Raw genomic sequence first — 14,698 nt, 5'->3', positions numbered from 1 at the left:
AGTATTGTATTTTTATATAGTATAAATAGTAGTTAAAGGGGTTTTCCAAGATTTTTATACTGATCATCAGTATCTGGTCTGTGGGGGTCTGACACCCAGGACCCCCGCTGATCAGATGTTTGAGAAGGCAGTGGTGCTCTTGTGAGCCTTCTCTCAGCTGTTCCTAGGCCAGTGATGACACGTTCATCTGTCACATGTCCTAGTTTCAGCTCAACCCCATAGAAGTGAAAGGGGCTGAGCTATGATATCAAGCCACAGCCACTGTAAAATTTACGACGCTCGGTGAGCTGCGAGAAGGCTGCGGCCCTCACAGGAGTACCTGTGCCTTCTCAAACAGCAGACAATCAGGACCCCCACCGTTCAGATACTGAAGACCTATCCAAAGGATAGTTCATCAGTATTCAAATCTCGAAAAACCCTTTTGAGCTGTATATACAATAAAGTGTATAAAAAGTAAATATATTCAATATAAAAAATCTAACAATTCATGCATCTGAGATAACATACTTAAAGAGAACCTTTGACATTGAGCATGCAGTCCAATCTACCGGCATCTTGTTATAGAGCAGATGGATCTACTATGGGATTCACTAAAGTTTGAATTATATTCACTTAAATCTCTGCTCTTTCTATGCTTTGGAGTCCAGTAAGGTTGTCCCTCAGTAATGTGAAGCCTTCTTTGTGTAAGCATGCAGAGATGGCTGTCAGTAACTGACTAAGACCACCCACTGGACTCCTAAACACAAGATGAGATGGGGTTTCAATCAATAAGTTATAAGTTATGCTGAATCTTTTCCCAAAACTATCAATCTGCACAGCTCCCCCTGCTGTATAACATGCTGCCCATAAATCAAACTGCATGCTCAATGTCGCAGGTGGCCTTTAACTATGGATTACTATGAGACATCTATTAGCTAAGACTTTGGTTTTGAATAGTGGCTGGTGAGTCACAAGTGTCATAAGTTTGTTCTTATGTAATTGTATTTAACCATAAAGGTTTAATGGGCAAATAAAACAGAGCAGAAACATTGTGACAATAAAAGACAACAAGCAGGTTTAAACTGAACATCTTTGCATTGCTCCCTTACATACTGTGATTGTTGTGGTTCCTAAAATCTCTGGCAATTACATCAATGAACGTCAATGTCAATCTTTGACTTTGATCATATGTCATTCCTGTACAGGTCACCGCTGAGGCCATTTAGTGGCGGTACATCACATGGCATGGTCCAGTTGGTACTGGCTACAGCAGAGAGGAGAGCTTGGAGATGGACCTGGAACGCTCTGAAAAGGTGATCCATTTTTAAACTTTTACACCATACCCAGCCCTATGACCATCAGTTCCCAGGTTCAGACAACCCTTGTAACATTCAGAAGGGTGTTAGTCCTAAGCCATATGTGCCAAAGTGCTTGCTTAAGTAAACTCTATCCTTCATCGTTCTTCATGGTACATTTCTTGGCATGGTCTTCAGCTTTTCCCTCACCTTTACTTAGCCTTTAAATGAATTGGAGACGTTCATCACTTTTGTTTCAAGTTGTAGAAAGGGAATAAAAAAATAATAGGATTCCCACATTGGGGGGAAATTGCACTTTTTGCTGGGATTAGCTCAAAGTAGTGGCAAAATCACAGGATTTTGCTGGGATTTTGTGAATTTAAACTCAACTTAACCTTTTTATTTTCCCTCCTAAATCTTGAAACAGCGATAAATGTAGAAAAGCAATAAGTGTGAGGAATGAGGAATCAGCTGAGAATTATTATTTTTATCTCCTGTCTCCATGTTTTATTACAATCTAGGTGGTTTGTAATATTACATTTTTGTTTGCTAGGAGAGTGCATCAGATACTTTTTATCTGAAAAATGCCAAAGAGATTCTGCTGCTTTTGTCCATTTAGTCACCTGTATCCAGAGCTGGAATGAAGGGAACATCTACAGACCTTTTGTTTGTCGGATAGGTTAAAGATTAAGGCTGTATTTGACTCTACACCAGGGATGGACTAGAAATAACAAATGACAAATGACAGTTGTCCTCACATGGATTTTTTAAGTACAGTAATATACACCCACTTAGAGAAGTTTAAAAGACTTGTTACGCCTACTAGGCACTCTCCACAAGGAGAAAAATACCTCCCGGGTCCTGAGAAAGGAATCTCACTGAGTTCTGTCTGCTCTGCACCGAAACAGCTGTCCAAAAATTTGGTACTGGTTTATCTATAATCCTAAATTATGTCTCACGGCCTGTTTGAAAGATTGAACATTGACCTATAGGATAGCTAGTTTACACTTGGTGGCATTAGTCTCAGCTTTTTTTTTTTTTGTAAGATGGCTAGTTTGCATATATTTTTCCCAGAGGAGCATGACATGTCCTATAAGACTTCTTATGCCAATTAGGCACTCTCCAAAAGGAGAAATAGTACCCCCAGAAGCATATATACAGTCAGACACACATTTTCAATCTACATATCAGTACATATACATACTCAAAACATATACAAATCAGTAGCGAACTTAAAAAATACTGTATATACTGTGAGGCAGTAACAGGCCTCATACATGATAGAGGTGTGGAGGGGGTGGATATTTCAGTCCACATCCATATTCCACCACAGGTATTCACCTGAGGGGAGGCCAGCTGGGTTTAAGCACTGGGGGGATAAACCAGCCCTCAGTGTATGAGTCCAAGAGGACCTGGAAACGGAAGCCTGCAGAGGCTCTCTGTGCTCTCAGCCAGGAGGGCAAAGGGGCCACGAGGCTGAGAAAAGCCGGATCTTACCCTGAGTGTGAACTGCGCTCTATAGGTGAGGTAGAGACGACCTATGTATTAGGTAGTGCCTAGACAGGCAGGTGTTGGTTTTGCTTTGTTTATGTTAGTGCTGGTGATGAAGTGCCCAAAATAAAGCACAGTATGGACTTTAAACCCCCTGTTTGATGCAAAGTCTGTCATTGCCGACCCCTGATAGCCATCCCTTACAATACACATGTTAACTATATACATATGTGCTCCACTACCTAAAAAAATATACTCAGAAGACTGGCTGGCTTTTAGCCTCGGGACCACTACTGCCATTCTAGATACCTTGAATTGGCACCGGATAAAGTTTTTGCACAAGGGTCCTCTCTTATTAGTGTCTGCCCCTCCAGTGCCCCAGAGGACGACTGCAAAGGGTTAATTACTGCTAAAAGGCTTCATTAGTGCTAAAAGGGTTAAAGGGGTATTCCCATCTCAGACAATGGGGGCATATCGCTAGGATATGCCCCCATTGTCTGTTAGGTGCGGGTCCCAGAGGTGGGACAACGAGAACGGAGCAGGGAGAGCTGTGGCTGGAGGACCCCTCTGCTCCCATAGAAGTAAATGGGAGTGCACCGCGCACGCGCGGCCCCTGCTCCCATTAATTTCTATGGGGCAGATGGAAATAGCCGAGCCAGTGCTTGGCTATTTTCGGCTGCCCCATAGAAATGAATCGAGGGTGGCTGCGCATTCGCAGTGCGCCCTCCGTTCATTTCCCCGCTCCGTTCTCATTGTATCAGACAATGGGAGCATATCCTAGCAATATGCCTCCATTGTCTGAGATGGCAAAACCCCTTTAATTTAATGTTAACAAGTTAAATGTTGTAATTTATTCTTAAAGCACTTGTTTTTTCGTGCACTATGTATACCTAATAGCAATGTATGGGCAATATATAGTTAACATTGACAAACCTGCTTAGTTACCAGGGTGATGGATCGCCACCTGGTTAGTGAGTGTCTTGTAAGCGGAGCTGCAGACAACGCCTACGAGTGTAAGCTCTTGAAAATCTGACCAGAGTCAGAAGAAGCAGAGAAGATTCCTTGTTATCAGAGTACCCCTGAAGGACAAGCCATCTTAGAAGAGCCATAACCACCAATGCCATGAAATATAACTTCAGTTAGGTACCATGTATTTATGCCATTAAAGACTTTACTGCGGTGTAAAGGGTTAATTGCCTCCTGCACTTACCACACTTTGAGACAGACTGGTCATCCAGATCTAAAATCCGCACAACTCAGCCTGGGAATTGCAGATAGAGTTCACAAGTATAGAATAGCATGCCTGTGGTTATTTGGAGAGACTGCAAAGTGTCCTTAGAAGGAGAGTTAGGGAGGACTACTGCTACTATTATTGTTGCTGCGCATACATAGCTATTAAAAGTGATATACTTTGGAACTGTACCTTTTGCTGCTATATGTACTGTTCTCCCATCATCAATTTAGTAAAGAAAGACTTTATTTATTACAACCAACGGGCCTGATTATTAACTCCATCATCAATCCGCCTGCCGTGCATCCGTACTCCTGCCATCCACCTAACGTCAAGGGCGCCCAAAGTACCATCAGACAGAAGTCCCACAGAAGAAAGGGTTCATCCTTCTTTCACTGTGCATGTCCCAGGGAGCACCAAAGTGATGACTGAACTGTGAGTACAACTACCACCATCATTGCCACTACCATTCCCTACCCACTTCTTGCCTCCCCTCCTGGGTTGCTGCAACCCTTGATAAGCTATCATCATATCTAGCACAAGAATGTTTCAGTCAGGTAGCTGATATGACATTACAACCGTGTTTCTGTCAAGTAAGCTCCTGTGACATCACAAGTGGGTTTTTGTCAGTGACTTTAGTGACATCATTGGGGGTTTCATTCAGGCTAGTTGCTGTGACATCACAAGAGTGTATCAATCAAGTAAGCTGCTGTGACATCACAAGTTGAGCTTTAGTCAGGTAAGTTGGTGTGAGATGACAAGTGAGTTTCTCAGGTATTCTACTGTGACATCACTAGTGTGTTTTAGGCCAGACAAATGCTGTGACATCATAAGTGCGGTAAAGTAAGGTAAGCCACTGTGTCATCACAAGTGTGGTTCAGACAGGTAACGTGCTGTGATATCATAACTAGTTTTAGTTAGGTAAGCAACTGTGATATCACAACTTTCTCTCCAGTAAGCTGTTGTGACATCACAACTGTGCATCAGTCAGATAAACTGCTGTGACATCACAAGTGTGTTTTAGTCGGGTAACTGCTCTAACACACCTAGTTTCTTACCTGATTAACCACTCAAAGGCCGCAATTGTAGCATCAGATGCGCAATCAGAGCTGAATGCAGGATCTGAGGGGTTCAATGATGGGGGAGGCGCGATCGCCAGTTGCTGCTATTGTGCCCACTACATACAAAGGAATGAGCTTAGTGGCGAATTAATTCATCACAAATCAAATTTCGTTGTGAAATTCGGCGAAGCAGCCGAATCAAATTTTTCATAACCCTGACAGCAGGCCATCATTATTCTGCACCCGGAAAACCCTTTTAAGAAATTAGCAGTATAGTATGAGTGCATTTTCAGAGCACTTTCTGAATATATCTAAAGCAGATGTCCAGTTCTACGATTAAAAATAATATGTTTGTACATATAGGTGGTTATGTTTACTCGCATTCATTTTCGTCACCGATTGCTGCTTGGTGGGTCTAGCTAAACTCCGTCAGGGAAGAGCTGTTAACTTGTGACTACAGTGATATAGTGAGTCCGAGCTAGTCTGAGGCACACCTCTTGCCCTGCCATTGGTTCAGGCTGCTGCTTTCTCCTCCTCCCTCCAGCATTGCCTCATCTGATTGGCTGTTACTTATAAACACAAGTCTATAGCAGGCTGACCAAGAGGATAGTCCATGAAGAGGTGATTTCCAGTACAGCCAGGGGAGTAGCTATAGGGGAAGCAGGGGAAGTGGCTGCTTTGGTGACCAAACTCAAAGGGGGCCTACCCAGGAGGAGGACTAAAAGATTTTACTGTCAGGGCCCACTCAACAGCATTATACAATGACATTATATACAGAGACACTGTAGTAAACGGACGGAGCGGCTGGCAGGTCTCGTCTGATAGAGCTATCTTGACCAGCCATAGGAGTGGGGGTTGCACAGGAGTCAGGGTTGTGAAGAAGTTTCTGGGGTGGCCCTATTTTTTTCTAGCTACGCCACTGAGTACAGCAAGGGCAGAATGATTATAAAGTAAAGATTACTAAACCAGCATCATGAAAAAGATGATTATTAAGCATCAGTTACACACATTCAGAGGTAAGTAGACTAGACATAGTAATTGGGAGCCTGCTTTAATTACAATACAACTCGCTTCTACACAACTAACTGCAGGTCAATGCAAGCTCCAACTCTGGTCAGAAGAACCCTGTTACCATACAAATGGTGGACCTAGAACATGCTGTGATTTTAAAAAAAATGTGCAGGCGCTAATAACTACTTAATTACTAATCTAGTATGTAAACCAGTATGTAAATTGTGTTCCCATTCAATTACAAAATCTACAAAAGTCAATTCATACAGCACAGATAAAACTCATACCCAGGGCATGCCAAAATTGTTGGCATTAGCTCTAATATACCCAGGATTACATGTGTATTATGGAACTCCAGAATGTGCAGAACATCAAAAAGAAGGTCACACCGAAGCAATAATTTAGCAGTGTGCCACAAATGCATGCACATATTTATCTTTCCAGTATTAATCTACTGATCACTCTCATTATAACATGCACTTGAGGTTCTGATGATAAAGGTTCTGTAGATAATGCACACTGTCAGTAAATCTATTTTCATGTTATGTGATACTCATTATAAGGCTATGTTCACACCATGTTGAGATGTACATGTTTGGCATATGCTTCTGACCTACAGTATGTACCAAATGTAGCCATAGGCCCCCAGTTGGAAGTCAAAAATGTGTCTGTTTGACCTCAATGCTATGGAGTAACATTTTTCACTATATAGGAAAGTCCTACAGAAAAAAAACATGCTGTTTTTATGTTAGGCTAGTTTCACACCTGCGGTAAAGCTATCCGGCAAGTTGCTCCGGCAGAGGACACAGCCTGTCGGAGTTCACTGTATCTGGCTTAGCTGCATACTGCTGTGAACTGCCAGATCCCATTGACTATAATGGGACCTGGCAGGGATTTGGCCGGTTTCCAGCATGAGGGCCAGGTTTTGGCCAATTGGATCCCATTATAGTCAATAGGGTCTGGCGGTGGATGGAAGTATCCGGCTAAGCCAGATGCTGTGAACTCCATCAGGCTGTTCCTTTGCCGGATATCTTTACCACAGGTGTGAAAGAAGCCTTATATTTTTTTGTTATGTTTTTTTTTTTTTTTTGCATTGTGGGCAATAGTCGATACTGTATAGCTATATATTTTAGATAGCTCACTTAGTCTGCACTTCCTTTCAGTCCGGCCGGGTACAGGAAACAAATGCTCCTGTACCGTGGACCACGGCCACGCTACACTAGAGGTGGGAGGGAATGAGAGTGACAAGGGGGGGAGTGACAAGGGAGGGGGGGAGAGTGACAAGGGAGGGGGGAGAGAGTGACAAATGAGGGAGGGGGGGAAGAGAGTGACAAGGGAGGGAGGGGGGAGAAGAGAGTGACAAGGGAGGGAGGGGGGAGAAGAGAGTGACAAGGAAGGGAGGGGGGAGAAGAGAGTGACAAGGGAGGGGGGGGGATAAGAGAGTGACAAGGGAGGGGGGAGAGAAGAGAGTGACAAGGGAGGGGGGGGGGAGAAGAGAGTGACAAGAGAGTCCCCAGAGCCAGACCAAGAGCCAGACTGCAGCAAGAGACCAGATCATCTTATTGTCCTGGTGGTAAGTAGACAATGCAATATGTTTATTATTTAATTGTTTAGTTATTAATACTACATTGGAAACTAATTTACCTCACATTAAGGCTCCATTCACACGTCCGCAATTCCGTTCCGCAAAATGCAGAACGAAATTGCGGACGTGTGAGTGGCGCCTAAAAGGACACTATAGTCCCAGAACCAGTACAGTTTAATGTAGTGGTACTGGTGTCTATAGCCTGTTCCTGCAGAGAAAAGACCCTGTGCAGTACTGGTGGTAAAGGAGCACTATAGTGCCAGGAAAACTAACTCATTTTCCTGGCACTATATAGTTGTTAGGAGTAGGGCACCCTCATGTCCCCCTCCCACTGGGCTGAAGGGGTTAAAACCCCTTCAGCCACTTACCTTTCTCCAGCGCCGGCACTGGGAATTCTTCTCCCCGATCCTCCTCTCAGCTGCATTCAAAACTATGTTCCGCGTCTTCCCACTGTAATTTTCACAGTGAGAATCGCGGAAGCACCTCTAGCGGCTGTCAGGGAGACAGCTACAAGAAGCTTGATTAACCCTAAGGGAAACATAGCAGTTCTTTTAATTTAAATGCTGAGAAAGGGGTGGAACATATGGGATGTCATGATATGGGCAGATCATCTGATAAGTGGGGGGGGGGGGCGGCAATTTTTATCTTGCCTAGGGCGGCAAAAATCCTTGCACCGGCCCTGACTACATAGTAAAACCACTATATTGTTACTGAATAAAGACCACTATACAAAGGACAATTTTACCACTGTACAGTGACAAAATAGTGGCAAGATACCACTTCTATACAGGCACTCTGCAGACAATATAAGGCCCCTTTCACACGGGGGAGATTTCCGCGCGGATTCAGTGCGGATTCACCTCACGCATTGCACCCGCACTGAATCCGGACCCATTCATTTCTATGGGGCTGTGCAGATGAGCAGTGATTTTCACGCATCACTTGTGCGTTGCGTGAAAATTGCAGCATGCTCCGTCGCAGCAGGCCCCATAGAAGTGAATGGGGCTGCGTGAAAATCACAAGCATCCACAAGTAAGTGCGGATGCGGTGCAATTTTCACACACGGTTGCTAGGAGACGACCGGGATGGAGACCCGATCATTATTATTTTCCCTTATAACATGGTTATAAGGGAAAATAATAGCATTCTTAATACAGAATGCTCAGTACAATAGGGCTGGAGGGGTTAAAAAAATAATAATAATTTAACTCACCTTAATCGACTTGTTCGCGCAGCCGGCATCTATTCTGTCTTCATCTTTGCTGTGCACAGAAAAAGGACCTGTGGTGACGTCACTACGCTCATCACATGGTCCATCACATGATCCATCACCATAGTAAAAGATCATGTGATGGACCATGTGATGAGCGCAGTGACGTCATCAAAGGTCATATTCCTCAAAGATGAAGACAGAAGAGATGCCGGCTGCGCGAACAAGTGGATTAAGGTGAGTTAAATTATATATTTTTTTCTTTTAACCCCTCCAGCCCTATTGTACTATGCATTCTGTATTAAGAATGCTATTATTTTCCCTTATAACCATGTTATAAGGGAAAAGAATACAATCTACACAACACTTCTGTGAAGAAGTCCGAGTTCGGGTCTGGGTACCAAACATGCCGATTTTTCTCACGCGCATGTAAAACGCATTACAATGTTTTGCACTCGCACGGAAAAATTGCGCTTTTTCCCGCGATGCACCCGCATCTTATCCGGGCCAAAAACATGACGCCCGTGTGAAAGAGGCCTAAGTGAAACTAAGTTTAATCCAGTTACAAACAAATGATGTCTTCTCTGAAAGTTGAGTTGTTCACTTTTGCCGTCTTTTCCATCCAGCCCAGACCACTATGAAGACTTCTTCCAGCCATGACTTTGTATCTGCAGTTGTCTGCTCAGATATCTTAGACTCCTCACTTCTAGCCCCCTTTCTACTTTTTCCAAACCTACACAAACTCCCTATCCTGCTGACACCACATTTTTCTGTGTCTGTTGCAGCCCCATCTGCCCTTTAGCTGCACCTGCTGCTTTGCACAGTGCTCCAAATACTGCATTTCAGAGATAAGGATATCATAAATATAATTATCCTTCCGCACAGGCAGACAAAATCCCTGAGAACATTAGTGGCAGGTACATAGTGTCCCCCAAAATAATAGCATCAAACACATAGTACCCTGTATTGTGCCCCAGATGGTAATAGTACTCCACATATTAAAACTGCACTCCACACACAGTGAGGGCTCATGCAGACGACCGTTGCTGTTTTGCGTTCCATTTTTCATGGATCCGTTGTTCTGTATCTGAGTTTTTTTTCTCTCTGATTTAAGTCCTCTTTCGTTCAGTTATTGCACAAAACATATCCATATGGTTTCCGCATTTAATCCGTTTTTTTCAGATCGTATACAGAAACAGTAACTTATTAATCACCAAACACATGAGCAATATGGGCTGGGCATAGCATTTCTACAGTATGGATCTGCAAAATACGGATGACATACGGATGATATACGGATGCGTTCCGTGTGCGTTCCGTACTTTTTGCGGACCCATTGACTTGAATGGGGCCTCGGACCGTGATTTGCGGACAATAATAGGACATGCACTACTTTTTTGCAGAACGGCAATGCAGACAAACGGAAATGGAATGCACACGGAGTAACTTCTGTATTTTCTACAGCCCCATTGAAGTGAATGGTTCCGCATATGGTCTGCAAAAAAAAACTAACGGAAGCGGAAATAAAATATGTTCGTGTGCATGAGCCCTAATAGTGATCTTCCCAGCGGCCCCAAACAATAATAATGTCCCTGCACAGTAAGCATGCTGCTCTTGGTGCCCCACACAGTTATAATGCATCCTTTGAGCCTCCACATACCAATAATACCCCCTGATGTGTCCCTACAAAGTAATAATGTCCTGTTTGTGTCTCTTAGTAACAATGCACCACTGGCAGTAATAATGCCCTCTTTCTACCCAAATACACAAATAATTATTTGTTTCCATTACACAGTATTAATACTGCAATGTACTCCCTACAAAATAATACAAGGGGTTGTCAATACTGTTTTGTGAAGGAAAGGGGGTATTATTATTCTTAATCAAAATATCCACCTTTGTGCCCCCTTATAAGGCCTCATGACTGTATGTATTTTGCTGTCCGCAAAAAACGGATCCGCAAAAAATATGGATGACGTCCGTGTGCATTCCGTATTTTGCGGAACAGAACAGCTGGCCCCTAATAGAACAGTACTATCCTTGTCCATAATGTGGACAATATTAGGACATGTTCTATTTTTTTTTTTTTTTGAGGAGCGGAAATACGGACATACGGAAACGGAGTGCACACGAAGTACCTTCCGTTTTTTTTTTGCGGACACATTGAAATGAATGGTTCCGTATACAGTCTGCAAAAAAAACGGAACGGACAAGGAAAGAAAATACGTTTGTGTGCATGAGCCCTAAGTCTCTATTTTACCAGCATTTCTATGGTGGAACTTGTATGGGGCAGTGGAAGTCATGGAGGCATCAGAGAGCTAGGTGATAAATACTCTGTGAGCAAACTCCTTTGACTCACAAATAAGTATCTCAATTATTGCTCCATATCTTGGTAATGTTGCATTCTCACGACCGTATGTAATTTGTGTCCACAAAACATGGATCAACAAAAAATATGAATGAATGATGTTCATGTGACGTCCATGTTTTTTTTTCTGGACCCATTGTAAGTGTCCATTCACACATCCGTAGTGTATTGCGGATCCGCAATGCACCCGTCCGGCACCCCCATAGAACTGCCTATTCTTGTCCGCAATCTCTTCCGGCCCCATAGAGAATGAATGGGTCCGGATTCGTTCCACAATGTTGCGGAATGGACCCGGACCCATTCTACGGACGTGTGAATGGAGCCTTACAATGCCTTTTCTTGTCTGCAAAATGGACAAGAATAGGACATGTCCTTCTTTTTTTTTTTGCAGGACTGAGGAACAGATATACGGAGGTGGACAGCACACGTAGTGCTGTCTGCATTTTTTGCGGTTCCATTGAAATGCAGATCGAATGAGGACTAAAAATATGGTCATTTGACTGGGGCCTAAGGCGCTGTTCACATTTGTGTTGGATGCTCTTTTGCAAATTCCATTAGATCTGACAGGGCTATTCTTCCCACCAACATGACAGACACTACGATGATCCGCTCTGCCTGGCACAGGTGGTATATGGTGTACAACAGAAGTGGTTCTAGACAGAAGCCACAATGCAGATGTGAACAAAGCCTTATCAACACAGAGAATATCACAACGAATGATAATTACAATCTAGAAAATTCTTAAAACTCTCCCAGACAGCACACTGAGATTGGAAACAGGGCTTCTCCCTCCAAGGCAATTAAAATCACATTCCTATTATATAAACCTGTTTGGACAAAGATATAGGCATGCACAGCACGGCGCGGCACTGAGGAAGACGCTTAATCACAATGGATCTATAGGTTTAGAAACACAGAGGAACTGGGACTGTCTCTGATCTGTCTATGAAACTAATTTGGGTGTGGAACTAGAAGGGTTAACCTACCTGTCAACAATGCACTGTAGGATCGAGATGGTATTTTGCATTTTACACTTCCACATCAGCTGGGAACCATCAAAGCTGGATTATATTAACGTAATACCGTGTGCAGAGTTCTATCACACCTTGTACATCACGCAGATCAGAGATATACAGTATTACAGACCAGCATTTGCTACAAACGGAGACATAGCTGGTCATTAAAGGGGATTTGTCATGTAGACACAGTTAATACAAGGCACTCACTAATGTATTATTATTATCCATATTGCTTCCTTTGCTGGCTTCATTCATTTTTCCACCACATTATACACTTCTCGTTTCCATGGGTACGACCACCCTGCAATCCATCAGTGGTGGTTGTACTTGCACACTATAGGAAGAAGTGTCGGCCTCTCCGTTAGTGACCTATAGCCATTTTTGTGTGGTGAGATACATCTCCTTTGCACCTGTGACACAGAAATGCAATAGTTAATCTGTCTGTTAATTCTGTGGGTGACATAAAGCCTTTTTTGGGGGGTTAGCTACACCTCCTTTGCATCCCTGACATGGAAATACTATAGTTAATCTGTCTGGAGACCGGGACCGAAGTAACACACATAGGACAGTGCTTTTTCCTATCCTGTGCAAGCACGGCCACCATTGCTGGATTTCAGGGTGGTCGTAACCATGGAAACCAGAAGTGCATAATGCTATGGAAAAATGAATCCAGCCAGCAAAGGAGGCAATATGGACAATCACAATACATTAGTAAGTGCCTTGTATTAACTTTCAATAAATCCCATTGGCTGAAGTAAGTAAACCCCAGAATGAAAGCACCAGAATGAATACCAAGGGTTTGGCAAAAGTACCATGAAAAATATAAGCACACAAAAAAAGAAAAAAAGAAGGAAAAGGGTACACAAAAAGGCAAGCACACCACCTAAATATAACAAAATATAATTATTCATACCCAAGGATGCACTCAAAAAATAATGAGGCCCATTGGGGTGCCCACCTATAATAAGGAATAAGACCAGCAGACAGACATTATCAAAACAGTATAGTTCCCAAACCGTCAACATTAAACACGTCTGTCCATGCTAGAATAGTAAATTAATATCTAACTTACCAGGAGATGGGTTCGGCACTCATCTCCAGTGCCACATGGCATATGTGCATCGTGCCCATAAAGTAGAGGTGGTATAACTGACTTCACTGCACATGCGCCAATGTGCAGGGCATGCACAGTGAGGTGAGGTGAGGTATACTGTCCTCAGCTTCAGTGGTGCGTGTGCCCAATGCCACTGGAGATAAACCCCAGAATCACCTCCCAATAAGTTACGTCCATTTTTATTAACTATACCTTGCAGGAGGTACAGGTTTTATATAGGCATGATGGTGGTTTAATGACCCCAAACCACTGAGCTGGGTTTTTTAGTGCGCACTATTACACTAGCTCTGTGCTATAAGGGCATCTGACATGTGAAAAAGCAGAAAGATTCAGCATTATGCATCATGGGCAGTTTATTGCCTGGTGAGAATACAGCAGAAGGAGAAAAAACTTGAAGCAACCTCCTAGAAATGGTCAGATGATCCTTAAGGTTGAGTGTTTACGTCCAGCTAGTCCACCACATACTCAATGCATCCATGGACAATTACGATGGAGGTTCACATCCAGTATATCCTCCTATAGCACCCCTCATCTCTGCAGTGTAAAGTAGGCCAGGTAGCGCCGGAGGCAGAGGCAGGTACATTGTAGATGTTGACAGCCATACATACTGGGTAGGACATGACACGGTTTGTTGGTTCCTACTTACTTGAGACTGTAGGTAGAGCACACAAGGTGAAGGAGTTCTCTAGCGTACAGCTAGTCACATTAGCCCAGCAGCCTCCATCACGTTCTCAGGCGTCTGTCACGGTTTTTTCTGTCTTGTTTAATGGGCGGCCTGGCTGCTGTGTAAGCTGGTCTGACTCGAACTTCCACACCTATGCAGGTAATGTGTTAGAAGCCCCTCCCTTGTCATCACTCCACACGGCTTGTACACATCCTGGCTGGGCTGTCATATCCCAAGGGCTGGGCACACATCGCTTGACCTCGTCATACAGCCCTCAAACCAGTTTTTCCAATGAGTAAAGCCGCCTCTTGTGTATGGGAATAATGTGGGATGTGAGCTGTAGATGCGATGTTCAAAGGCATTCACCCAGACTTATGTTTAACCATTTCATTTCCAGGAGATTCTTTTGCACTAGAGAATGAATGTAGCTTCATCTAGTAATACTCATTATTTTTCACAAGATACAATACAAAAGTATAATCAGATTTGCATAAAATTGACTAATCAGTAATATAGAACAGGGATATCCAACAATCTGAACAAGTCAGGGACACGACACGCAAATAGTACACGCAAACCTTTCAGATGGAGAGAGAGAAAGATGTGTCCCTGCTAAGCATACAACTTGTGCAGTATAAAACAACATTATACAGGGAAATATTGTGAGACA

At 43.3% G+C, this 14,698-nt stretch overlaps 1 protein-coding gene across 1 annotated transcript in view; it reads right to left on the bottom strand.

Annotated features, from left to right (window-relative positions):
* The window catches only part of LOC121008091 (aldehyde oxidase-like), a 223,038-nt gene extending 208,663 nt beyond the window's left edge, over positions 1-14,375 (bottom strand). The window contains exon 1 of the mRNA XM_040440436.1: positions 14,011-14,375. The gene's annotated coding sequence lies outside the window, so the exon portion shown is untranslated. The remainder of the gene's footprint in view (positions 1-14,010) is intronic.
* Between the last annotated feature and the right edge of the window lie 323 nt (positions 14,376-14,698).

This window comes from Bufo bufo, chromosome 7 (genome assembly GCF_905171765.1).
Source record: "Bufo bufo chromosome 7, aBufBuf1.1, whole genome shotgun sequence".
NCBI lineage: Eukaryota > Metazoa > Chordata > Amphibia > Anura > Bufonidae > Bufo > Bufo bufo.
This window is presented reverse-complemented; position numbering and strand designations above follow the sequence as displayed.